The following is a 27,702-nucleotide window of genomic DNA, read 5'->3' on the forward strand; positions in this document are numbered from 1 at the left end:
GGTGTCTCAGCACAAGAAGTTCTCCCACTGCAGACACAGCTGATTCTCACAGCCAGTTGGCCTGGAGGTCAATTCCTCCCAGTGATACCTACAACAATCAAGGCTTAACTACAACAAGACTGTGCACAAAGCCCACAAGGGGGTGCACCAAGAGTGTCCACCTCAGGTAATTGGGGAGGCTGAGCCACTGGGCCCTATAGGACATCTAGCACAGAAAGCCACTCTATCAACACAGGAAAGCAGCCAAAATGCAGAGACAAAGAAACAGGACACAAATGACAGAAATGGAGGAAAGCAAACTATTGGATATAGAGTTCAAAACCACACTTTTAAGGTTTTTCAAGAACTTTCTAGAAACCGCTGACAAATTTAGTAAGACCCTCAAAAAGACGGGTGAGACCGCCGATAAATGTAGTGAGATCCTCAAGAAATCTAGTGAGACCATTGAGGGTATGAAAAAGGACCAACTAGAAATTAAGCATACACTGACTGAAATAAAGGATATTATGCAGAGTTCCAACAGCAGACTAGAGGATCGCAAGAATCAAGCCAAAGATTTGAAGTACGAAGAAGCAAAAAACACCCAACTGGAAAAGCAAAACGAAAAAAGAATCCAAAAATACGAAGATGGTGTAAGGAGCCTCTGGGACAGCTTCAAGAGTACCAACATTCGAATTATAGGGGTGCCAGAAGAAGAGAGAGAGCAAGATATTGAAAACCTATTTGAAGAAATAATGACAGAAAACTTCCCCTACCTGGTGAAAGAAATGGACTTACAACTCCAGGAAGCGTAGAGAACCCCAAACAAAAGGAATCCAAAGAGGACCACACCGAGACACATCATCATTAAAATGCCAAGAGCAAAAGACAAAGAGAGAATCTTAAAAGCAGCAAGAGAAAGACAGTCAGTTACCTACAAGGGAGTACCCATACGACTGTCAGCTGATTTCTCAACAGAAACTATGCAGGCCAGAAGGGAGTGGCAAGAAATATTCAAAGTGATGAATAGCAAGAACCTACAACCAAGATTACTTTATCCAGCAAAGCTATCATTCAGAAGTGAAGGTCAGATAAAGAGCTTCACAGATAAGGAAAAGATAAAGGAGTTCATCACCACCAAACCAGTATTATATGAAATGCTGAAAGGTATCCTTTAAGAAGAGGAAGAAGAAGAAAAAGGTAAAGATACAAATTATGAACAACAAATACACATCTATCAACAAATGAATCTAAAAATCAAGTGAATAAATAATCTGATGAACAGAGTAAACTGGTGAATATAATAGAATCAGGGGCATAGAAAGGGAGTGGAATGACAATTCTCGGAGTGGGGGGGGCGGGGAAGGGTGTGGGGGGTGCGGGAAGAGACTGGACAAAAATCGTACACCTATGGATGAGGACAGTGGGGGGGGAGGGTAAGGGCAGAGGGTGGGGTGGGAACCGGGTGGAGGGGAGCTATGGGGGGGAAAAGAGGAACAACTGTAGTAATCTGAACAATAAAGATTTAATTAAAAAAAAGAAAGAAAAACATCATCTTTTCTATAAACTTTGCTTAGGGAGTAAGTCTGTTATGAAAATGGCTATGGCTCCAAGGTGATCCCTATGAATTGTCAGTAGCTACCAATGGAGGGTTGGGGACATGGAGGAAGGTGTGCGCAGACTTATTTGTTCACTGATTCACCAACTGGAAACTTGGTGCCGATGAGTTCTACAAGCCTCCACAAGCTCATTCTCTGTGTTTATTTGTTTTTCAATTTATCTTTTATTTCATTATCTGCTAGCCTTCCCAGATTGTTAACAGTTATTGTTTTAAGCACATCCTCACATTGTCAGTCGCTCCTTCTTCCAAAAAATAATAGTAATGATAATAGCAACTGTAATTGAGTGCTTACCATTGTGCCATTCTTTTATTCTTTCATTCAAAAAATATGTATTGAGCACGTACTATGTGGCAAGCATTGTTCTAGGTGCCAGAGACACAGCAATGAACACAACAGTCAACAAAATCTTCTGCCTTTGTGGTGCTTATATTCTGGAATAGACAAACAATAAATTTTGTAAAAAAAAAAAAAAAAAAAAGTAAAGCAAATAGTGTAGTAGAAGGTGATAAATGCTTGAGAAAAGTAAACAAGGAAGGAAGACAGGGAATGCTTCAGGGCTTGAGGATTGCAATTTTAAATAGAATAATTAGGTACCACTTCTTTGGGAGGTGACATTTGAGTAAAGGCTTGAAAGAGATGAGTGAGGATGGAAGACACAGCTTATTTTCACTTATTTTCCTCCAGTACCCATTCTCCATTTGTCTCCTTTAGAATTTAAACTTCTCCCTACTCTGTTTTGGCTGGGCCAGCAATAGCCCACTACTTTGCCAGCCTCTCTTGCATCTAGACATGGCTAACTTCCAGCCAATGGTATATGAACAGAAACTAAGTATGCAATATCCAGTAATATCCTCTAAGCTGGGGCTTCTGCTCACCTTTCTTCCTACTCTCCCAGCATTTCTAATGCCTTTTTGGTCTCTTTTCTTTTCTTCCTTCCTATTCTCTGAGAATTGGCAAGATCTGGGGCAACAATATGGCTCAGAGATGGAAGCTCCATTCAGAGAAAACTGCTGCCAGAGCTCTCCAAGCTATTTCTGGCATTATCCTAGAAGAGTTTCACATCCACACTCCCTTCCAATATTGGGAACACACCGTGCCCTCCATGAGGGCAGAGACATGTACACAGTATATCCCCAGCCTGGAAAATCATACCTAAAAAAATGATAGGTTCTCAGAAAATCCAAGGACCTCCTTGCCTCAGCACTTTCCAATGCTACTCAAACTCAGCTGTTTGCAGGAGTCACATCTTAGCCCTCTAAAGTCTCACCTCTGGAATTCCCTTCTCTGATCACACTCTTCTCTTATTCCTCTTCCATTCTTAAACTGAACCTTCCTTTCCTTCAGTCTCGTTTTCCAAAAGCAGCTTCTCACCCTGTGCTATCTATCTCACCCTGACAAAGACATTGTAAGCAGTGTATGAAAGAATGTCTCCATCAACTTAAGCTCGACATGTCTGGAATGTGTCCCAAACCTGTCCTTCTGAGCAACCTGTACCTTAATCTAAAGTCTAAGGAGTCTTCTGACTCCTCTCCCTTCTGCTCATCTTTCCTCCTATTCTCCCAGCGCTTCTGATGCCCTTCTGGTCTCTTTTCTCCAAATCAATATCTCTCTCACTAGCATGGTTTGTTCATGTAACTTGTTTTTTTGAACAATTCTCTTGGCCTAATTTTTATTCATTATTTTAATATAGATTTTACTAATGTAATGAAAAGAGTTATGAAACAAGGTCTATTAAAGGTTATGAAAAATCCTAGAATAAGTAATTATTTAACTCTAACCCAGAAATTCCCTAATTTACAAAACATTGCTAGGGTTCTTGTTGTAAAATACTAACCATAGGCCAGATAATTTTACCTATTAGTTCTTCCAAACTTTCAGTAGACATAAATCAAATGCTCATAAAATATTTTCCAAAGCAAATAAAATAAAGTATCACTTATGAGTCTAGACATAAAAATCCCAAATATAATGCAATCAAACCAAATTCAGTAGCATATCATAAAATCATCTACTCTGATTAATTGGAATTTATCACAGGATTTAAAGATTCTTGAATATTAGGTAATATGTTAATAAAAGAATGCAATTAATAAATCAAAGGAATTAAATTATCATCTTATACATAACCAGAAAGCTTTTCATTAAATTGAACACCATTTTTTGCCTGATTGAAAAAGTCTTTTTAAAACAAATAGAAGGAGACTTGGCTTGGGTGGTGAACACAAAATAGAGTGTACAGATGATGTGTTGTGGAATTGTGCAAAACCCATAGAATGTGTAATACCAAAGGTGAACCCTAATGTAAACTATGGGCACAGCTAGGGTAGAGAAAAAGAATTGTTGAAAGACCCTGGGTCATTGATGGGAAAGTGATCCTGTAGGTCAAATCTGAAGTTAAAGACAAGAATAAAAATGAAAAAAATAAACTGTAAAGAATGGAAGAGTGAGCAGTAAGGGGAAGGTGGTTCAGAACTTGCAGCAAACAGCAAGTTCATGTATGGAAAGCTCCCTGCTTGTTTTTGGGGACCAGGGACTTGAAGGTCGTCAACAGTCATGGGACAGTGCCTTGCCTGTGCCTTGCTGGGGGAACACTGGACACTTTCTGCCAAGCAGCTTACACATGCCATACTGACCCCCTGGGGCCAGGCAGGGTGTGCAGCATTCCTTTGAAGAGGGAACATTGCCATTTGTCATTGCAGTGGGCCCCCAATGTGAGACTCAGATAACCTTTCCAATCACCCGTCCTCTAACCATAAATACTTTAAATAGATCACTGCTCTGGTAAGTGAAACTGATTGCTAAGTATTTGTAACTTCATTTGCCCAGTGAGCTCAGAACACCATGGACTGCTGGGCACTGACAAATAATGAATAATAATAATACATATTTATTGTGTGTCTGCTGTGTGAGGTCTTTTAACACATTATCCTCTTTTGCCCTAGAAAGATCAAATCAGTTAATCTTCAGAGTTACATGGGGGGAAAACTCTCCCAAGTTCTCTACCCAGGTCTTCTTTGAGTTATGCCAAGTCTTTATGGAAAGGCATTTTTCAAGACACCTCCAAGACTTACATGGATCACTACAGGGTGAAAAGTAATGAGTTTTTTAATCTTATTTCACTTTTACTCCGTCACCTTATTTTAGTTACTTCATAGCTTTTTTTAACAGCCTAATATATTTTACTGTTTATTTATTGTCTGGCTCCACTCATTATCATGCTATTTTCCTAGCTCCTATGATATAGGCTAGCACTAAATGGCATCTGAACAAATACTGGTTGAAAGGATTAATGTATAAATGAGCAAAGACCATAAGTGAAATCTATAATTTAAAGATAAGGCCCAATCCAGGCATGCTTAAATAACTGCCTTTGTTTAATCAGTGACATTTCTGGACCATGACTCCAAAGTATAGATCCTTTACTATATGTTCCAGTCAATAGATGAAGTAAAACATGCACCATTCTCTGTGATTGAAGTGACCAGAAATATGTACTGGTCATTTCATGGCAATAGCTGCTTTCAGAAAACTCCCAGAAATAACCATCTGATAATGTTCTTTGGACAGAACTTCCTGGAAAGATTTGGGAGTCTTCCAAATGGAGGTACTGATACTTCATTGAGTTGTGAGAACTATATTAGTTTCCAGTTATTGTTGTAACAAATTACCACAGATTTAATGGCTTAAAACAACACAAGTTTATTATCTTCGTTTCTAGAGTTTAGGAAGTCCAAGTTCAGTGTCATTGGCTTAAAGTCAAGATATCAGCAGTGCTGGTTCCTTCAGGATACCCTAGGGGAGAATCTTTCTTGCCTTTTCCAGTTTCTAGAGGCTGCCTTTATTCCTTGGCTTGTGGCCTCCATCACTCCAGTCTTTGTTTCTGTTGCCTCATGTCGTCCTCTGGTCCTCTTGTCTTCTTCTTATAAGGCCCCTTGTGATGATCTTGGGCTCACCCAGATAATCTATATATATAAAAGCCTAAGCGACCGAATGACCAAATGGGGATCGGGCCAAAACTGGCAGTCCGACGTCCCCCTAGGGGTCCCAGATTGTGAGAGGGCACAGGCCAGGCTGAGGGACCCCACCAGTGCACAAATCCGTGCACTAGGCCTCTAGTGTAAAATAATCTTTCCATCTCAAAATCCTTAACTTAATCACATCCACAAAGTCCCTTTTGTTATGTACCATAATGTATCCACAGGATTCGGATGTGGATGTTATTAGGGCCCATTATTCAGGCAGATTTTAATCAGGAAAAATTAGCCTTGGGGGCTCACTTCGTAAAATATCAGGTTCTTTTCTAATCTGATCCCTTGGTAGCTATCCTAATTTATGTTATCTTTGTTTTCCCTTAGTTATGCTATTATTATCATATAATAACACAACATTATGCATAATCTTCATATATTTGAACACATTTAATGTAGATACAGAAAGATTTAGTAATTTACCCAAGATAGAAAGTAGCAAAATCAGGATTTAAATCCAGGCAGTTGTCCCCTAGAGTTAATGTCTACACTGTCTTGATCTTTGATGACCCGGTTTTTTCCTGTACATGAAGGAACGGGGCTCACCCAGATAATCTATATATATAAAATCTCAGTTAAGTGACTTGACATCTCACTATATCCTCTCAGACTCTGGTTCCCACAAGGATATACCAACATGGCTTCTGCTTTGGGCCACATAAACCCTCAGTCAGGCCGGTAGCCGCCTTCAGCCTCTGAACGGATTAGCATCAACAATCAAATTAAGTCTCTGACCCCTCAAAACCAAGGACCAGCCCTTGACCATGGTAACTGCACAGAGGGTCAGTCTTTTGGGTCTAGCTGGATACATTCCTGCAGCCTTTACTACAGTATTGAAAAGTATTACTTTTAAAATTGAGAATGTGACTCATGCCTCTATTTTTTTATTGAGTACATGGAAGTAACAGTTAATGCAATTTGGTCTGAACTCTGAGCATAATTCCACTGTTGGAAGAGCAATCATACTCAAATTTACTAGAGGCTGGAGGCTCTACCATGGGTCATTAAAGTTTTTCATTTATCATCTATATTAAGCTAAATACATTCTGGTAAATCAGACAACAGAGAGCTTTTGCTCTGATTAAATTTTTTCCTTATCCTAGCAGTTCCTAATCTGAAGCCAAGGATGCTTCATGTAGCCTATGGGTGTACTCATTGGTCAGCTATAGGTTTCTGAGAGTCAAGAGCCACCAGGAAACAGGTCATGAAGCTCAGGGCTGCAAAGATGACATTCATTTTTCACCACCTGCATTGGCCAGAGCCACTATCACCTTTCACCTGTACAGCTGCCAGCAACCTCCTATCTGGTTTGTCTACTTCTGCTCTTGCCTCCTACCATCTACTTTCCATACCACAGCCAGAATATTTCTTTCAAAGTGTGAGTCAGTCTATGGTATTCTGTTATAGCATCCTAAGGCAAGATAATAGAAGAATGTATTTAGTGGGCTGGTGTGGCAGATTAAAGATGGCCACACATTGTTTGATATTTTGCCATCAAGAGATGGGATCTGTGCTCCTATCCTTTGAATATAGGGGCAGATTCTGTGACTTCTTTGAGCAACAGAATTCAGTGGAAGTAACACTGTGCCAGTTTGCAGGCTTGGCCTTAAGAAAAAGAGAGTTTCTACATCCTATCTCTTGGAACAGTCACTCTTGGTACTGCACAGGCAGGAAGCAACTACCATGAAGTTGCTATATTGCTAGGAAGCCTAAGCTAGGCATGTGGATAAGCCTATCTATCTATCTATCTATCTATCTATCTATCTATCTATCTATCTACCTACCTATCTATCTACCTACCTACCTACCTACCATCTACCTACCTACCATCTATCAAGAGGGAAACAAAGAGAGAAGAGAGATAGAGAGACAGACACAGAGAAAAAGAGAGAGATGCTCACACAGCTCCCAGCTGGTTCTGCCTCCAGCATTCAAATTATCTTAGCTGACGCCTCAGACTTTATAGAGCAGAGTCAAAGCTTCCTTGCTCTGCCTTTTCTGAATTCTTGACCCAATAAATAATGAGATATAATAATAAATTAATATTTTAAGCCTGTAAGTTTTGGGGTAGTTTTTATGCAACAAAATACAACTAGGATAGATGGGATTGACACTTCTCTGAGTTTATCTTTTGTTTTGTTATCTATTGTAGTGTAACGCCCCATACTTAGTGGTTTAAGACAATTTATAATTTCTCATGATCCTGGAGTGGTTGTTTTGCTTCATGTGGTATTAGGTGTCATCACTCATATGGCTGCCTTAACTTGGAAACTCAAGTGGGGTGCCTCAGTTCTCTTCTACTTGGCCTCTATCTCCATATGGTATCTCATTTTCCTTGGTATTTCTCATGGTTGTTATCTCCAGCAAGATAGCCTGGACTTCCTTACAACTCAATGGCTGAGTTCTAAGAAGGAGTGCTCTCAGAAGACATGTCGAAATGTAAGAGCTAATCAAGCCTCGGTTTAATCATGCTTGTTAGGGGCCCAGTGACCAATGCAAGTCACATGGCTACATCCAGTATCGATGTGAGAGAAGACTACACAACACACTAAAACCAGGTTCATTGAGGGCCATCAATATAATAGTCTGTCATATTTTGTATATAGTTTCTACCTTTTAACCACATTAATGTTCTACATTTTAAAAAATAAAATGAAATAAAGATGGTGAAAAAAAGAAAACTGTAAAATTGAATATAAACAATATCAAATTTATAGTACACCCATACCAAAAAGAAATCAGTTTAAAAATGTTTGAGCATAACCCTGGCCAGTGTGGCTCAATTGGTTGGAGCATCATCCTGTGCATCCAAAAGTTCCGGGCTCGATTCTCAGTCAGGGCACATACTTGGGTTGGGAATCATCTGATCTATGTAGCTGTCTCACATTGTCTCTCTCTCTCTCTCTCTCTCCCCTCCCCCTTCCCTTCCCTCCCTCCCTCTGTTCCTCCTTCCTCCCTCCCTAAAATGAATTTTAAAAAATGTTTGAGCATAATACCCTAATAGTATATTTTCAGTGAGATATATTCTAAAGGAAAAAAGAAACTTTCAAGAAAGTCTTTAATTTTACTTGGTAGGTTTTATTTTGGTAGTGATATTGCCTTAATAATTCTGAGACCATTTAGTGTGGTGTTGTATGATACAGAAAATATATTGATATTTTTGGGAACTGTATTTCACTGTGGTATAAGGGAAATACAAATGTGTACTAGGGGAAGGTAAAGAAGAACTTTGTGGTGTTAATTTGAATTGAAGGCATCAAGGTGAAGTTATGATCTCATATAGATTTATACACACACATACACACATTATAGCCTTTCCACAGACAGGGCTTAGAAGTAATGATACCCCAGTAGCATTGAGCTTAACTACTACCCAGATCTTGGTTATTACTCCACTGAAAGGAATCAGGTTTTCTAAGAGAAACTGCTCGTTCCAGGCCCAGGTCAGTGAAAACACAAGGTGAGTCTATACTAGTATATAAAGCCTTTTTGTGCCAAAAGGAAAGAAGTGCTGAAAAATTATAGTGACATGTCAAAAAGGCACAGGAGTTAACTTGAGGTAACTCTTACCAATCAAACCTGGGACAAGTTGAGCTTTAAAAAAACTAAAAATGCAAAAACAACAAGAAAACTCACTGCATGGGAGAATATATTTGCCAACGATATCTCCGATAAGGGTTTAATCACCAACATTTACAGGGAACTCATGCAACTTAACAACAGGAAGACAAACAACCCAATCAAAAATGGGCAACGGATCTAAATAGATACTTTTCAAAAGAAGACATAAGGAAGGCCAAGAGACATATGAAAACATGCTCAAAGTCACTAATCATCCGAGAGATGCAAATCAAAACGACAATGAGGTACCATCTCACACCTGTCAGAATGGCTATCATCAACAAATCAACAAATGACAAATGCTGGCTAGGATGCTGAGAAAAAGGAACACTCGTGCACCACTGGTGGGAATGCAGACTGGTGCAACCACTGTGGAGAATAGTATGGAGTTTCCTCAAAAAACTAAAAATGGAACTTCCAATTGACCCAGTGATCCCACTTCTAGGAATATATCCCAAGAAATCAGAAATACCAGTCAAAAAGGATATATGCACCTCTATGTTCTTAGCAGCACAATTTACAATAGCTAAGATTTGGAATCAGCCTAAGTGCCCATCAGCAAATGAGTGGATTAAAAAACTTTGGCACATCTATGCAATGGAATACTATGCCACAGTAAAAAGGAAGGAACTCCTACCATTTGCAACAGCATGGATGGAGCTGGAGAGCATTATGCTAAGTGAAATAAGTCAGTCAGAGAAAGATAAATATCACATGATCTCACTTATTTGTGGACTCTAATGAACAACATAAACCGATGAACAAAAACAGATCTAGAGACAGAGAAGCATCAATCAGATGCTCAAACCTCAGAGGGAAGGTAGGGGAGGGTGGGGGTAAGGGGGAGAGATCAACCAAAGGACCTGTATGCATGCATATAAGCATAAGCGATGGACACAGACAACAGCGGGTGAGGGTAAGGGCAAGACTGGGGGAATGAGGGGGACAATGGGGGAATAAAGACACATTTGTAATACCTTAATAAATAAAAATTTAAAAAAACTAAAAATGCTAATGGATTATAATACTGTGTTGAAAAAAGAACTCATATTGATAATTTAAAGGGGAATATAGCTCATTTATACAGAGAATATCGCTAATGTGTAAAAGGAATAATTGAATTAGAAATAATTTAGTAGCCACCAATGTAATAACCAATTAGAAGCATATCAATAGCTCCCAGACCCTCTGGATGAAGTGTTGGGTAACAGGATATTCACATAATCTTCAACTACCACCTCCATCAATTACTTATTACTTATAAAGGGAAAGGGTGTTTTTACAACAGACTACTTTAACCCAGTGATAAAACTTAGCATGACCAATAATTGGACAACCTGACATTATGTGCATCCTCATGGGATGCCATGGAAATACACATGCATCACCACATACATAGTGTTCTTGACCAAAATGTTTGATCTGAATTTAATCATGAGACTACAATGTGACAAAACCAGAATGTGGGATATACTATGAAATAGTTGGTCAGAGCTTTTTGGAAAAAAGGAAAAAGAGTGAATCTCTGAAAGAGTTAAAAATATACCATGGCACTTTTCTAGACTGAAAAAAAAAAAGGTAAGAGAGGTGATGAACAAATGTAATGTGTGAGCCTTGATTAAATCCTAGATTTAAAAAGCAGCTTTAGCCCTAACCGGTTTGGCTCAGTGGATAGAGCGTCGGCCTGCGGACTCAAGGGTCCCAGGTTCGATTCCGGCCAAGGGCATGTACCTTGGTTGCTGGCACATACCCAGTAGGGAGTGTGCAGGAGGCAGCTAATCGATGTTTCTCTCTCATCGATGTTTCTAACTCTCTATCCCTCTCCCTTCCTCTCTGTGAAAAATCAATAAAATATATTTTAAAAATAAAAAATAAATAAATAAATAAAAAGCAGCTTTAAAAGACATTTTGGGATTATTGGGGAAATTTGCTTCTGTACTATATATTAGATTGGTTTTTTTTGTTTTTGTTTTTTCCTTTATTGATTAAGGTATTTCATATGTGTACTTATCCCCCCATTGCCTCCCCAAACCCCCGCCCCACACACACACACACTCATGCCCTCACCCCCCAGGTCTCTGTGTCCATTGGTTAGGCTTACATGCAAGCATATAAGTCCTTTGGTTGATCTCTCCCCTTAGATTCTGTTTTGTATCAATGTTAAATTTGTTGTGTGTGGTAATGGCATTTTGGTTATGTAGGAGTCAGACTTGAGAGAAGTGAGGTGTGGGTGGTCTAGTAGAGTGACAGTATGGACCAAGGACAGAGGTTTGAGGACAACCATGGCTTCATTAGAGAGAATGTTAGACCCAGCATGTGCAGGGTTGGGTGGGAAGGAGTCTATGTCCTCCCTCCTCCAAGCACGTCTGTGCTCTGGGTTTTCTGATACCAGCACAACTGAGTGGCAGGAAAATGAGACAGGAGTGAAGGCCTCCGTTCTCAGTTTCAGGGAAAATTTATTCTATATTCATTTTTGTTCTCTAGCGCCAGGTTCAGGCTTCTGCAAAGACTGGGTGTTTCCTAAATGCTTCAGACAGACTGGCAGAGCAACGATACAGGGAGCCAAAATGTGAACAGGCTCCCCAATTGTTCTGGGGACTTGCTGTTCTCTAGCCCTGTACCCTGAGGGGCCCTGGAGGCTGGATGTGCAGGCCTGGTATTATTCGTATTGACAGAAATAGACTTCCAGACATGGAAAAGCAAGGCGCACAAAGGGAGATCATGCCCGGCTATCTGGGTGTGTACCCCTAGATGCATTTTTGCTCCTAAAGTAGAGATTGGATATTTCTGACTCTTCTACAAAGCTGAACTTGGACAAAACTGCATGTAAACAAATTTGTTTCTCCAAATCAGTCTTTCATCATTTCACAATTAGATTGGGATTTATTGGTTTCTAGAATTAGATTAAAGCAGTTGATAGGCAATGACTCTTATTAAAATGATATCTGGCAAAAAGAAAAGCTCCAAGTTGGTTTGAACTTCAAATGATTCAAAATATAATATTCACATCTTCTCTCTGACCTCCCCTTTCTAATCCTATTGAACTCTGTCTGAGTTTTATATAAGGTTTATTTGTCCTGACCAGAAGGTTAATAGACTAAAATGAAATTACTATCCTTAAAATATATGGCTCTGACGGGGACTAAAACTTGTTTTCTTCCTTAGATTTACAAGAAAGTCAATTTCAGCTCAATTGATTTAACTTCAATAGCCATATTTCTTTCCTGGGGAGGTCAAGAGGGTTTCAGTTGCAGAGAGGTAAACAAACATGATCTCATTCATTAGAAAAGTATAACATTAAGAATATTAAAGCAAGCCATCTCTCGGTGAATTGACTTCTCAAAACAAACCAACACTGTTTCTAAATGACCACAATAATTTTCTGGTGGCTGTTCTAACTCCCTCCTCCATTTACAGTAAGCAGTAAACAAATATAAAAAAGTAACATGAAGAAATAAACTGGGTATGCATATGTCCACAGAAGGGAGGCGGGATGGTTTAACAGGTTCTAATCTCTTCCTTGGCCTCTTAAGAGAGCCACTAGAATCTCTAGGTATCCTTTCTCTTGCCTTTAAGTGGGACATAAAAATTGCCTGTCTGGCCTAGCCAGTTTGGCTCAGTGGATAGAGCATCAGCCTGCAGATTGAAGGGTCCTGGGTTCAATTCCAGTCAAGGGCACATGCCCAGGTTGTGGGCTCGAACCCCAGTGTGGGGCTTGCAGGAGACAGCCAATCAATGATTCTCTCTCATCATATCTCTCTCTCCCTCCCTGTTCCTCTCTGAAATCAATAAAAATATGTATTTTTTAAAAATGCCTGTCTGCAGTATATTAGTGGTTGTGAAGGGCAGGAGGAGGAGTGAATGAAGTGTGACTTCTAATGAACATGGGCTTTCTCTTTGGGGATGGTGAAATGTTTTGGAATTAGGTAATGGTGATGGTTACACACCTTGTGAATATACTAAAGACCACTGAATTGTACACCTTCAAAAAGGTGAATTTAAGGTATGTGAATTACATCTCATTTTTTAGAGAAAATACATATACTACTTCACAGGGCTATCATTAGGAGACAGATAATCGTAAGTAAACACAAAGCTTTTGTAAAACAATCAAGTGTCATTTTTAGTGAAGATAAGTCATATTGGTTGGGAGGGTTTTTTGTTTGTTTGTTTTGTTATAATTAATAGAAACCTTCACTGATTCACGGGATCAAACCACAATATGCCACAGACACTGGAATTAGAGATTCCAAGTGGGCCACATTTTCTCCACTTCTCTTCTTGGCTTTTTTGAACATCACCTTCATTTCCTCAGTTGTAGCAGGGGCATAGGTATCTGTGGCTGGCAGATAAGAAACTTGCATTTTGTCACTAGAAGGGTCAGAGTCTTTGGTTCTCTGGCCTGAAGTTCAAAACTACTGCATGCCGAAACCGGTTTGGCTCAGTGGATAGAGCGTCGGCCTGCGGACTCAAAGGTCCCAGGTTCGATTCCGGTCAAGGGCATGTACCTGGGTTGCGGGCACATCCCCAATAGGAGATGTGCAGGAGGCGGCTGATCGATGTTTCTCTCTCATCGATGTTTCTAACTCTCTATCTCTCTCCCTTCCTCTCTGTAAAAAATCAATAAAATAAAAAATAAAAAAAAACAACTACTGCAGAATTGGTCCATTTGGGCTGGTTTGGGTAAGAAATGCAACCTTAGACTAGTCACAGTGGTCTGGGAGACGACTTCTGTCAAAAATATTGGCAGCTTCAGTTAGAATTACATGGGTAGACATGAACTTCCCAAAATAGGGGGACAGAATGATGCAGTAGACTAATGACCCAGACTTCCCCATGTTGGAGTCAAAGGGACTTTGTCGACATCTCAGAGAGCTTTAGTTCAACTTCCTTATTTCCTAGAGGAGGGAGCTATGTTCAGAGAACTAGTTATTAGAACCAAGGCTAAGCCCCTGGTCTTTTAACTGACAACCTAGTGAACATAGATTGGTGAGTCCCAAATTCACACCACAGCATAAATTGGGGAACTTGTTAAAAATACCTACTTCAAGGCTCTCACTTGAGATCTAAGTAAGAATTTGGGGGGACTGTGGTATGTGAGTCTGGATTAAATTACAAGTGCCCCAGATGATCTGATCCACCACTTAGAAAAGAAAAAAAAATACTGATCCCTGGGATGCTCATACATTGATCTGAACTGTGGGGTATCTCATGAGCAGTGAAGAATGAAAACCACAACTTAAATTAATGTACCTTACAATCACTGGGGAAGCTTTACTGACACTTCAAATGCTTGGGCCCAACTCCTAAGATTCTAATTTAATTTGTCTGGGTTTCAGGGCACTGATATTTTTCAGAATCTCACTAGGTAATTCTCAGGATTAGTCAAGCTTGAGAACCATCAACTCAAGTCTTACTGCCCTCCTTACACAGGAGATATGCATTTGGAAAGTTATTGTCAATTCATTGTAAAATGTAATGAGTGATAATGACAGTGATGAAGATATTTCTTGACTATTATGTGCAATGTACTCTACTAAGCATTTAATGAGCATAATCTCATTTAATCTTCAACAACATTAGCCGGCTGGTGTTATTTACCCTTTACCTTGATTATAACATGTCATCAATTGAAGTCTCTCTATTTAGTAAGTTATTAGAGAGTGTCTGTTGTTAGTTAGTTAGCAAGAGGATATGAAGATTTCATCAGTCCTCCAGTGACAAACTTTTGCTTTACTTAGAATAATATAAATGTATAATTATTTAAGATGAAATACAAATAAACATGTGTGGTGCCATCAAATGCACATAACTCATCTGAAGTGATACAGAATGAACAGATACCTTCTATGGAACCTGCTAAGTTCTCCTACATTCACAAATTACAGTTATGTTCCATTCTGGGGCATCCAAAGTGGGCCTGGAAGCTGGCGAATTTCTTTAGGTACATCCCTTTTTAGGAATGATAAAATGTGGGAGGAAATGTATATCTTAGCATCACAGAAACAGGGCATTATCCCTATTTTCAGATGAGGTTTTAAAATATGAAGTGACTAACTCAAAGTAACATTGTTCATTATGTGGCCAAGCCAGAAATACAGCCCAGCACCTGGATGCTAGTGTTTTCCAGAAGCTCCTCTACTAACAAAATTTCCACGATGAAAACAAAGCAGTTTGTCAGAACAAAATCTTGTCAGCTCTGCCTATAGCCAGCAGGTGGAATTAGGGCTTTCAAGACCTAACCAATCCCTACAGTAGACTTGATGTGTCTTTCAATGCAATGCAGGAACTAATGTTAAAGTATTTTAAATCAGGTACAATAACTGGAAATTCAGAGTCCAACAGACTTAAGTGTGTTTGAAGACAGTAATAAAAAAAATATCAAGACAATGAAAAGGAAGACAGGTTGAGACTATGCAAATGAGGATGAAAATGGTCAATTGGGTCAGTTTTATACTTTAAACACGCCATTGTCAAATTCTCAGCATGACCAGATTTACCTGATCTTGTTTGATTCTTTTCTTTCTTTTAAATTACTATTTAGTTATAAGAAATTAATGCTGAATATTTAACAATCAGCTCTGAGCTCCTATAGCTAACCAGTGTCGGGCCACTCAGTGATTAATTATGGTATCTATGGGATGCTTTTTTTCTTTCATCTTTGTTGGATTCCTCTGATGCATTCTTTTTTATTTTTATTTTTCAATTACAGTTTACTTTCAATATCATTTTATATTGGTTTCAGGTGTAGTCTAGTGGTTAGACAATCACGTACTTTACAAAGCATTCCCTCTGATAGTTCCAGTACCCAACTGGCACATAGTTATCGAGATATTATTGACTATATTCCCTATGTTGTACTTTACATCCCAATGACTAGTTGGTAACTACCAATTTGTACTTCTTAATCTCTTCACCTCTTTAAAAATACGGAATGCTTCACCAATTTTCATGTCATCCTCGCGCAGGGGCCATGCTAATCTTCTCTGTGTCATTTCAATTTTAGTATATGTGCTGCTGAAGAGAGCACTGGGACACTTTTATCTTGCTGTAACACTATTAGTGCCTGATTTCCCACTTTACACTGTACCTAAAAGAAAGGTGGGACAAGTGATGAAAGGCCAAAATGGGAGGACAAAAATGAACCAGGGGAACCCTCCTCTTGTATTTCTTTACTAACTTGGAATTTCTAGAATATAATCTCCAAGTGTAATGAGGTTCTTTTGTAGATGTATAAGTATAAATATTATTATGCTAATATTTTTTCTTTCCCCAAATTTTGCTTTATAAAAATAAAGTAGCCTGCAAGTCTAGTTTTATGTGCCTTTAGAGGTCCTTTGCAGTTTTCCTTTCCACAGCTGTTAAATAGCTTTTCTCTCCAATATTTTTTCCTGCATAATGATTTTTATTGAAGCGAATGCAGTAAGTATTTTAAAGTCTTACCAGTTGTGACAATAAAATAATGGAACTTTTTAAAATCCAACCATGTATCTGGAAATAGAGAAAAACCATGCATTTATTTCTTAGGAAATCATACCCTTGTTCTGATGAGGATGCCATTGCTCAAAATGTTCTGGAAATCCTCTTTTTAAATTGTCTGTTGCTCAAGATTATGAGGTTTTGAATGGAAATTAGTTAGGTTGCCCTGTAGTGCTTCATATTTCTTAAAAATTAAAAGTAGAGCCCAGCTGGTGTGGCTCCATGGTTGAGCCTCGACCTATAAACACAGTTTGATTCCCGGACAGGGCACATGCCTGGGTTGTGGGCTCGATCCTCTGTAGGGCGTGCAGGAGGTAGCCGATCAATGATTCTCGTCATTGATGTTTCAATCTCTCTCCCTTCCTCTCTGAAATCAATAAAAAAATAAATAAAAGTAGAACCTCTGATATAGGATAAAGAGCAATGAATTTTAAACGAGAAGATCTGTATTCAGGTCCAGCCTCTGTAACCTACTAGTTTTATAACTCTGCATATCTCTTAACTTTTCCTAACCTCAATTTCCTCCTCTACAATTTGAGAATAAAAGTACCTACGTCAGGGGTTGTCCTGAAATTATATGAAACAAGGCATTGTTATAGCACCTTGTGAAATGAAACACACTGTCCAAATATAAGTTATTATTGGCCCAGCTTGATGAGAATTGAATGGACTTGGTTATTTCCAAAATTCAGATGTAACCACTGAGAGCATAAATATTCCATCATTGAAAAAGTATTCAAAAAAACATGGAAGAGGCCCTGATACCTCGGGTCAGTTCATTGAACCCAAGTGAGAACTCAGCTGGGATCCAGAGAAATGTAGTTTGTATTACAGTCCTCCTTACTCTCTGGCTTTTTAGCATTCTCATATCTTCCTAATCCTCTGCTACCTAGCACCCACTCCATTGGATGAAAGTAGGAACTGCTGACTAAATTAAGGGCATTTGTGAAAATGAAATCTGAAAGAATTCTGGCTGAGCTTTTGACAAGACCATTCTCCTTTCTCTCACACCTACCTAGCAGCCCGGGCCAGCCCGCAATCCTTGTTTTAAATGGTTGACTCCAGGGCTGTTGCTATCCTTGCCATTTTCAGATAGCCTTGACCCAAGGGGCAGAACTACAAATTCCACGGTCCAGCACGGGGCATGAGTAGGCTGTTCTGTACAGTCTGAGACTACAAGTGAGACATTAAACCCTAGCCCAGCCAAGACACAGTCACTCCCACTGCTAAGCAGATCCCAACCATCCTACCCCCAACCCACTCAGTCACATGAATGAAATATTTAGCCAGGTTACCCCAAGTTTCTTGCTGTAAAACTAATCCTTTGTGGTCTGCTGGAGCAATTATTGAAGTCTGTCATCTGCAATACTACTTTAAAATCTTAAAGTATTCTCTCTTTTCATTTTGCATGTTAATCAAAAAAATAAATAAACAGCAATCACTTAGGTATTCCAATAATGCTTTACCACATCAATGCTACAAAGTAGAATGACAGACATTTTATGACATTTTGTACCACCTTTTTTTTCTTTTTAGTTTTAAAAGTGCGCTTTGTTTATAAGAAAATAAGTAGAGAGATTGCTTAACATTCTGAGGGGAAAGGAAAACCTCACTTGTGGCTGTAAATTTTTCATTTATGGTGACAGGTTATCCTGCATCATAACCTTATTAACCAAGGTTTTACTGTGGGCACCCTCTCAGGATTCCACTGTCTGTCAGTGCAGGGTTTTATAGTGAGTACAAGGAGAGTATATAAAATGCCTTAAAAAAGGCAAACACAAATATAATAAATATTTGAAATAGTTTACAAGATACAACTCTGTTTCAGTGACAGATCAAACATGATGAATATTCCGACCCAAGATATTATATTTAGTTACACACAGACACACACACACACACCACCCAGACCAGGGATCGAACCCGAAACCTGGGTATGTGCCCTGATCAGGAATTGAGCTCGCCACCTTTTGGTGTATGGGATGATACTCCAACCAGCTGAGCCACCAGAACAGGTCCCCCCTCCGCTTTTTTCAGGAATTCTTTGAAGTGAAGGAATCCTAACTTGGTTCTTCTATTAGTATTCTGTAACCATCAACTTAGAAGCTGAATATTTGGCCTTTGAAAGTAAAATAGATATTGAAGCAGTAGATCAAATGTTCAAATGTTCTCATCTAGGAGTAATCAGAACCTTAGGCCCATTTTGTAAAGCATTCAACTATACACTGAGTGGCCAGATTATTATGACCAACTGACGTTTGTAGGCAAATTAGCTATAATTGCGCGCTGAAGTTGCTAGAAGGCCAGACCATTATAAATAGGGAAGCAGGTTGTTTACCACGACAGTAGAAGTGATTTTTTTCTGAAGATATGGGCAAACAACACAATTTAACACATATATATATATCCCACGTTCAAAGACTGTTAAATCGCATTGTTTACCCATATCTTCAGAAAAAAAATTACTTATACTGTTGTGGTAAACAACCTGCTTCCCTATTTATAATGCTCTGGCCCTCTAGCAACTTCAGCGCGAAATTATAGCTAATTTGCCTACAAACATCAGGTGATCATAATAATCTGGCCACTCGGTGTATAATTCCTTATTTGCTATTGCTGCTTGTAAGCATTTGCAAAACATACGCAATTGTTTATAGTCACTTAGTCCCATCTATTATTAGTTCCTCAAACTCAAACAGAACCTTTGAGGTCTTAGTATTAATTGTTAAAATTGGGAAATATTTAAGCAATGATGAGATTAAACATTCTTTATTTTTTTCTCCTAATGGAGACTTAAGAGTCCTTCCCAATGAGTATTTTAAAAATACATATATTTAATTTTAAAAGTAATTCAGGTTCGCTTTTGAAAAGTATAAAATGGAGAATTAAAAATGAAGAAAAAGTCAACTATAGTCCCACCACTGAAAGAACAACTTCACATTTTGTTATATACACTTTGAGAAATATTATATTTCAAATGAAAACATATTTATTAAGTGCTAAATATAAACCCAGAACTGTTTTTGGGTGCTGAGGGAAAAAAAGAGATGAATGAGGCATGGTCCTTGTCCCCAAGGACTCAAATATAAAGCATTTGAGTAATTGATCAGGAGCTAGTTTGTTGGTAGAAGGATTAGTTGACATTTGATAGTTTTTCATGTTTTGAATATTTATGGTTTTAAGCCTAATTGAAAACAGTTCTATCCTAGCTATGTCAAAGTATACTATAACCTCGTTGAATCTACTACAGCTTCATTTTAATTTATTGCCTTTTGTGTCTTGTTCATTTGTTCTTAGTTATAATAAATGGGTTTCATGGTATCCAGACATGTTTATCAGTTTGAGTTGTTACACTGATTCCTCTAGGGCAGTGGTCGGCAAACTCATTAGTCAACAGAGCCAAATATCAACAGTACAATGATTGAAATTTCTTTTGAGAGCCAAATTTTTTAAACTTAAACTATATAGGTAGGTACATTGTTATTAACTTAATTAGGGTACTCCTAAGGCTTAGGAAGAGCCACACTCAAGGGGCCATAGAGCCTCATGTGGCTCGAGATCCGCAGTTTGCCGACCACGGCTCTGGGGAAACATCCATTTCTCATTGTGCTTTGGGTGTTAGTTCCTTGAGATATACATAGGTGGTATGTAGAGAAATAGATTTCATGGCCAAAAATATTTGGGAAATTCTGGATTAAACAATCATGCAAAATAAAAAAAAATCAATTTTTGATAGGTAGTCAACCTAAAATGGAAACTAAAACAATAAAGATTCTAAAAGAAAACAAAGGAAAATATTTTATTTCTTAGCATGACATAAAAAAATTTGACAAATTTGATTTCAACAAAACTAAAAACATTAACTAAAGTGAAACGGCAATTCACAGGCTGGAAGAAAATATTCACAATTCAATCTGATAAAGTACTCATATCAAAAATATATAAAGAACTCCTACAAATCAATAATAAAAAGATAATTTAAAAAGACAAAACTAAAAAAGATTAGGCAAAAGACTTGAAGGAATACTTCACAAAAGAAGATATATAGATGATCAACAAGTACATGAAAAGGTCCTTAACACCATCAATCATCAAGGAAATGTAAATTAAAACCATACTAAGGAACCACTTCACATCAACTAAAATGACTAAAATAGAAAGATTTAAATACTAAGCATCAGCAAAGATATGGACCAGCTGGAAAACAGTTTGCCACTAAACAGATAGTTACTGATAGCAGTATTTCCATTCCTAGATGGACTTCTCACACACAGAGATAATTACTTTCCAGACTTATTTTACATATTAAGTCCTTTTTTCAATGAAAATGTGGCACCAAGAGGAATGAAAGTATATATCCATGAAAAGACTGGTATAAGAATGTTCATAGCAGCTTTCAGTATAATAAGAATGAACTACTGATTCACACAGCAAACACAAACTATGCTGAAGGAAAGAAGCAAGCACAAACTAGTACATACTATATACCATTTATATAAAATACAAGCACAGGCAAAACTCAGCTAAGGTGATAGAAATAATTTAAAATTAATGCCTCTGGGAGAGTCTAGGAGTGATTTTAAAATAGTGCAAGGAACTTTTTGGAGTAATGGAATGTTCCCTATCTTAATTTGAGCAATGGTATTTTAAGTGTATACTTTTTTGGTAACTTTTGATTTTGATATAATTTCAACTTATAAGCAAGTTGCAAGTACAAGGAATTTCCATTTTCCCTTTATCCTGATCACCAACTGTTGGATGTATATATTTATTGAAACTCATTGAACTGTATGTTTAATGTCTGTGTTTAAGTATATGCAAATTTGATCTTAAAAGAGGGGAATGAGGCTATTTTACTAGAAGACTCCCCAGAATTTGTTGAATCCTCAAAAGAATATTGTATACTTTATGCATTACTTCCCAGATATTTCTGGATGTGAACTCTGTAATCACAGTTCCCAGGCATTAGCCTATTCAAAAGATTCCAGGTGATTACAGTATGCAGCCATGGTTGGGAACCACTATCTTACAGAAACAGTGCCTCTTTTTAAGCATCTGCCCTTGTCCAATTAGAAAATAGTTCACAATTAATAAACATCACTGGTAAGTCCAAGGCCTGTTATCCTCACTTGAGGGTATCACTGGGAGCAGAGGTCTTTTTACGGGCTAGTGGCCACCTAGCTGGCAGTCTGACTTCTGAGACTCTAGATTTCAGCCTTTAGACCTCTAGTTCCTGCCTGTTCTGGACAAGGTGCCCATCCATGTCTGCCTATGCTATTTGCCCCCCCCCCCCTTTTTTTTCCTGCCCAGCTCTACGCTACTAAACGGTCTGATTGGTTGCCGAGCCGCCTACCATGTGACCAGCATCCAATGAGAATAAGGCTTTGGTCCCTTGGGCTGTGAAGTTTATATCCTGAACTTTCTCAAGCCATCCCACTTCCTACTGTTTCCAGACCTATTTCTGATCTCAGTCTCATTTTTTACCGCAGTCTCAAATTGATCTCTCGGATTTGGCAGCTGATACCGCTCTTTTGGCTCTAGGCCTTGGCTCCAAATGTTACTGCGCCCTATGCATTATCACAGTAGTCTCCTGTACCCTTTCTGGTACCAGCACCTTCCAACCCAAACCAGGACCCCTCTCTGGTGCCAGCTGAGTGAGCCTTAGCTTAAGAAAGGAAATGGGGGAGAGATTTGAAGATGGCAGCATAGGTAAACACCTGTACTCCTGCCTCCCACAATCACATCAAAATTACAACTAAAATACAGAACAACCATCATCCAGAACCACTGGGAAGCTGGCTGAATGGAAGTCCTACAATTAGAGAAATAAAGAAAAAAGCACAGTGAGACTGGTGCAGAGGCGCAGATGGGCTGGTCCGACACCCACGTGTGCTGCTTTTTTAATCGGGAGGGAGATAGTCTCTGCAGAGACCACTCAGAGGAGCAAAGGGTCTCAGCCCCACCAACCCAGGGTCCCAGAGCTGGGAAAAGAAGTCTCTACTGGCAGTAAGAACTACGTGCTGTAAAAACCAATGGGGATTGGGGCTCAGTGACACAGAGGCTGCTGGAGACCCAGCTGTTCCTCTTAAAAGGCCAGCACCATGAACTGAACTTACAAGGTCTGGCTTCCTCTGAGCTCCAGCACCAGGGTGAGGCTCTGGGGAACACATACGAAGAGGAACTGGATTGTCTGGCATCGGGCAGGAACTTGGGGACAGCTTTCTTCTAGATGGAGGTGCTCACAGGGATCATTGTTCCTATGCTGGGACCTCCCCCGTTGCAGGGCTGACTGGCAGCCATTTCTGTTTGCTCCACCCTGGTGATTCCCTAAGACCGAGCCTCATCCAATTTATAACCCCACCCAAACTGTTTGCAGTGGCTTTTGCATATGAATGGCCTATCCTTGCTCTCAAACAAGCTGCAGCTGGGTCAGGGAGCCCCAAACCTATCAGTAAAAGGCCCAAGACCTGGCACCAGCACCAGCCAGCCTTGCTTCATAGCTGGGCCTTATCTGGGCACTTCCCAGTGAAGCTCAAATAAAGAGTTTCACAGACAAGAAAAAGCTAAAGGAGTTCATCACCACCAAACCAGTATTACATGAAATGTTTCTTTAAGAAGAAGAAGAAGAAAGAAAGAAAAAGATTAAAAATATGAACAACAAAATGGCAACAAATACATGCCTATTAACAATTGAATCTAAAAATCAAAATAAATAAGAAATCTAATGAACATAATAAACTGGTGAATAAAATAGAATCAAAGGCATGGAAATGGAACAGGCAGATGATTCTCAGAGGGAAGGGGGGTGGGAGGGCAGGAAGAGATTAAACAAAGATCTTATATACATATATGCATTACCTATGGACACAGACAATAGGGTGGTGAAGGCCTGGGGCAGGGTGGGAACCAGGTGGAGGGGGGGGCAATTGGGGGGAGAGAGAGACATCTGTAATAATCTCAACAATCAAGATTTTTTTAAAAAAAGAGGTATCTCCCCTGTCAAAAAAAAAAAGGGGTGGGGGTGGGAGGGGGAGAATGGGACAGTTTCTCCCTGGCTCAACCAATGTCCCTGGTCTCACCTATTGTGCAATTTGGGCTTGCCCACTCTGGCTTGACTGGTCTGACCCTTTGACCCGCCCAGGCCATTTTAATTTTGTTGGACGTCACAAAGAATTGGAATTAAATGACAGAAAATGCCTGGATGTGCATTGGGCTGAAGCCATCATATCAGGTTTCTGTGTGCTTCGGAGGGGCTGGTGTCTGCCCCGCATTCCATTCCACTGACCATGTGGTGCATTCTCGGTGCTGGCGGCTGGATGAAGTGAGTATCAGAAAATACAGCTGCTCACCCCTCAGAACTCCAAGTGCCCTCTCCTGTCATCTGCCTTCCCTGGCTCCAGCCTGCCCCTTCCTAGCCTGGGCCACAGCTTTGATCCAGGGTTTATTCTCATGTCTATTCATGGTCTGTATCTGTCCCTAGCCTCAAACCCATGTCACAGATCCCTCCAAGGGGATGGAAAGGCCAAATTCCTGACATCAGGTTCATGGACATTTGTTGTTTTTGACACCCCAGCCTCCACTCCCTTCTTCTGGTAATAGCACCCAACTTTTGATTGGGAGAATCAGTGCTCACCCACAATCAGAAGTAACATAGATCTATCATGTGTGTGAATTGTCCCTCTGCTGGCCAAGGCTTGGGCAGAAGTCCCAACTAAATCACTTGGATGCTGTCTCTCTGAAACTTGAATGGAGCAGAGTAGTAAAAGATTCACAGTGGCCCCAAATAGTCAAACATACTTATCTTCAAGGCTATTGTATTTTTCTTTCTGGCACCTAGAGCCTCTGAACTCCCTAGTTCTAGCCCTTCGCTCCACAGTTTTTTCTTTCATTCCCAGAGTTACTTTATTATTGTTTTCTACAATAACAAGAACTGGTTCTATTGTTTGTGACCAATAAATACAACTGGTTTAAAACCCACGTGTTTTTCTTATGGTTTTATAGCATTATTTTGAAAGGATAATTTATATCCCAGGATCACATTAAAGGGCTGTAGAGCAGAAACAGATTAAAGATCTTCCCATACAGCCCTCACATTGTACAGATGAGGAAACTGAGATTTTGGGAATTCAGGTAACATGAAATGCCTTGATCATCTATGTACTGTTTATATTAGGGGAACTATCTATCACTTCTAAAGGATGGGGAGAGGAAGCATTTATTTAACATTTAGAGCCCCTCCAAAATGTGAATAATTCATTCACCTAAATTTTCTTGAAAACAGCATCTCAGAGCTTCCAAAGTTCATTAGAATTATTTTTCTTTTAAAGAGATGTCCTGTGACTTATGTTTGGTAATTAAATATAAAGGAATTTAGTCAGAATTTTCAATTTTCCACAAAATTCTCCAGTTACAGGAGGTTAAAATAGCCTCCTTCTTGACTCTGAAAGGAATTGTTGTAATTATTAGTGTCTTATCTCTAATACATATTGTACACTTCGTATGCAAAGACAACATTCTAGATCCATCATGAATGTAAAATATGTAATTGGAGTGGTTTTTACTGGATGAAGAATGTCAAGTCTTTTGGGCTCCATTGACTTTGTCTATTGCCTATGTAATCCTAGCCAAGGTAATTGTTTTACATCTCAGAGCCTTAGTCTTCTTATTTATAAAACAGGGCTCGTCCGTGATACCTGTCTCATGGAGACCCAGTACAGGTCAGATGCGACAATGTTAACCACTTCCTGCTTGCAGGCTGGCACAAATCATAGGCAAACACACATTTGTTGAGTGAAGCATTTATGTATTACTTTCCAGGTCCACTTTGCTCTCCCAAAATGCTTTCTTAAAATTATGCATTAGGCAGATGATGTAAAACTGTTCCTGGGGGGCTTAATCATAGAAAATATTTCTGACAAAGTACATTTTTGGGTATTTGGTCCAGGAACATAGCCAGTGATTTCTCAAGCATATCTCTCCAGCAAAAACAAGGCCTTTGTACAATAGAACCTCTCATTCCTTTGGCTTCTTGTCTACTTGGATTGCTCTGTTTCTATAGATGGTCAAGTTCAACTTGGAAGAGACTGCAATCTAAGCTCTAAACTTACTATCTTAATTAAGGAGAAAACTGAGAGACAAAGTATGGGACTTGCTCATAAACACAATGTTAATAGTAGAAAAAGGCTTTTTTTACTTTCTTGCTCCCTCTGCCCCATTATTTGAGGAATTTTGCTAAGTTGTGGAATAAATTGCCTGGGTAAAGAAATGGTAGAGAAACTTGTCTGATTTCAGGCAAAACTTCAGTCCAAGAAAACTATGAAAAGTGCAGGAAGAGGTAGGAACTGCTGTTAAATGAGCACTCAGAATGTAGACCATAGTTCGATACAGCAAAAGCCACAGCCAGTGAGTTTGATACAGGTTTTTTTCCACCCACCCTTTACCCTCTCTCTATTTCAGATATTAGATGCATTTTGTATCTGTATGAAACTGGAAGACACAAAAATAAGAAATAATAAGTTTATTATGTTGATATTTTTGTTTGCCAGTTTCTATCTATGTCTTAGAAACTTAGTTAAGAGATGGTTTTTATTTTTTAAAATGCAACTTGGCTGTATTTGTTGAAAAAAATTAAAAAGGAAAGAAAATTTTAAATTAGCAAGAGTACAATAATTGTCCAAATAGATTGTAAATATCAATATACCACATAAGACACCTAAATAGTGTCTGGCTCATGAAGGCACTAAATAAATGTTTGTTGAATGAATGAATGAATGAAAGATAAATATTTGTATGAGCAAATAAAATCACTTGTTAATTTTTTTGTTATATTACAGAATATGGAGCTGAAAGGAGTCAGGAACAACAGTTGAATCTTAACATTTTACAGGGGAGAAAATGAGGCAAAAGAGAGGTCACACAGGCTGGTGACACAAAAGTTTCTTATTTCCCTGCAAGTTGTCATTTCGAACCACTTCCCATGAATTGGCTTTTAATGCATACACAGTCAACTTACTGTGTTTGCATTAATAGGTTTCTTGCTTCAGTTTGCCCTAATAACTTTAGCATCCTTTCATTCATACAACATATATTTATTGCATGCTACTATGTGTCATGCACTGAACAAAACATATCAAAACTGTGCCTTCAGGAAGCTTATATTCTAGTGAGAGAAGGGCAGGCAAGAAAAAAGTAAGTAAATATATAATATATCATATGGTAATAAGTGCCCAAATAAAAATGATGCAAATCCACTCCTAGGTATATAATCAAGAAAATAATAACATATGTCCATATAAAAACTTGCATGGAAATGTTCTTAGCAACATTATTCAGAATAGCTAAGAAATCAAAATAAGCCGAAACCGGTTTGGCTCAGAGGTTAGAGCGTCGGCCTGCGGACTGAAGGGTCCCGGGTTCGATTCCGGTCAAGGGCATGTACCTGGGTTGCGGGCACATCCCCAGTGGGAGATGTGCAGGAGGCAGCTGGTCGATGTTTCTCTCTCATCGATGTTTCTAACTCTCTATCTCTCTCCCTTCCTCTCTGAAAAGAATCAATAAAATATATTTAAAAAAAAGAAATCAAAATAAACCAAATATCCATCAAATGTTAAATAGAGCAATAAAATGTGGTATATCCATACAATGGAATATTATCTGGCAATAAAAAGGAATGAAGTTCTGATGCACAATACAACATGGATGAATCTCAAAAACATTATGATAAGCCAGTCACAAAGGACTACAAATTATAGTTTCCATTTATGTGAAAAGTCCATAAAAGGCAAATATCTAGAAAGTAGATTGGTGGTTGTCTTGGGCTGGGAAGTTGGGGTGATTGAGGAGTAATGGCTAAAGGGTGCAGAATTCCTTTTTAGGGTGGTGAAAATGTTCTAGAATTGATAGTCTCCACTAATGCACAATTGTGTAAATACACTAAAAGCCATTGACTTGTACACCTTAAGTGGGTGAATTGC

At 38.9% G+C, this 27,702-nt stretch overlaps 1 non-coding gene and 1 pseudogene across 1 annotated transcript; both read right to left on the bottom strand.

Annotated features, from left to right (window-relative positions):
• The window catches only part of LOC102427634, a 79,890-nt pseudogene that overhangs the window by 5,709 nt on the left and 46,479 nt on the right, over positions 1 to 27,702 (bottom strand).
• Positions 16,174 to 16,280, bottom strand: LOC111826310. Its single transcript, XR_002829598.1, has one exon. It is a non-coding gene; the product is annotated as a U6 spliceosomal RNA (small nuclear RNA).

The sequence above is a fragment of the Myotis lucifugus genome, unplaced genomic scaffold (genome assembly GCF_000147115.1).
Source record: "Myotis lucifugus unplaced genomic scaffold, Myoluc2.0 scaffold_66, whole genome shotgun sequence".
Lineage (NCBI taxonomy): Eukaryota > Metazoa > Chordata > Mammalia > Chiroptera > Vespertilionidae > Myotis > Myotis lucifugus.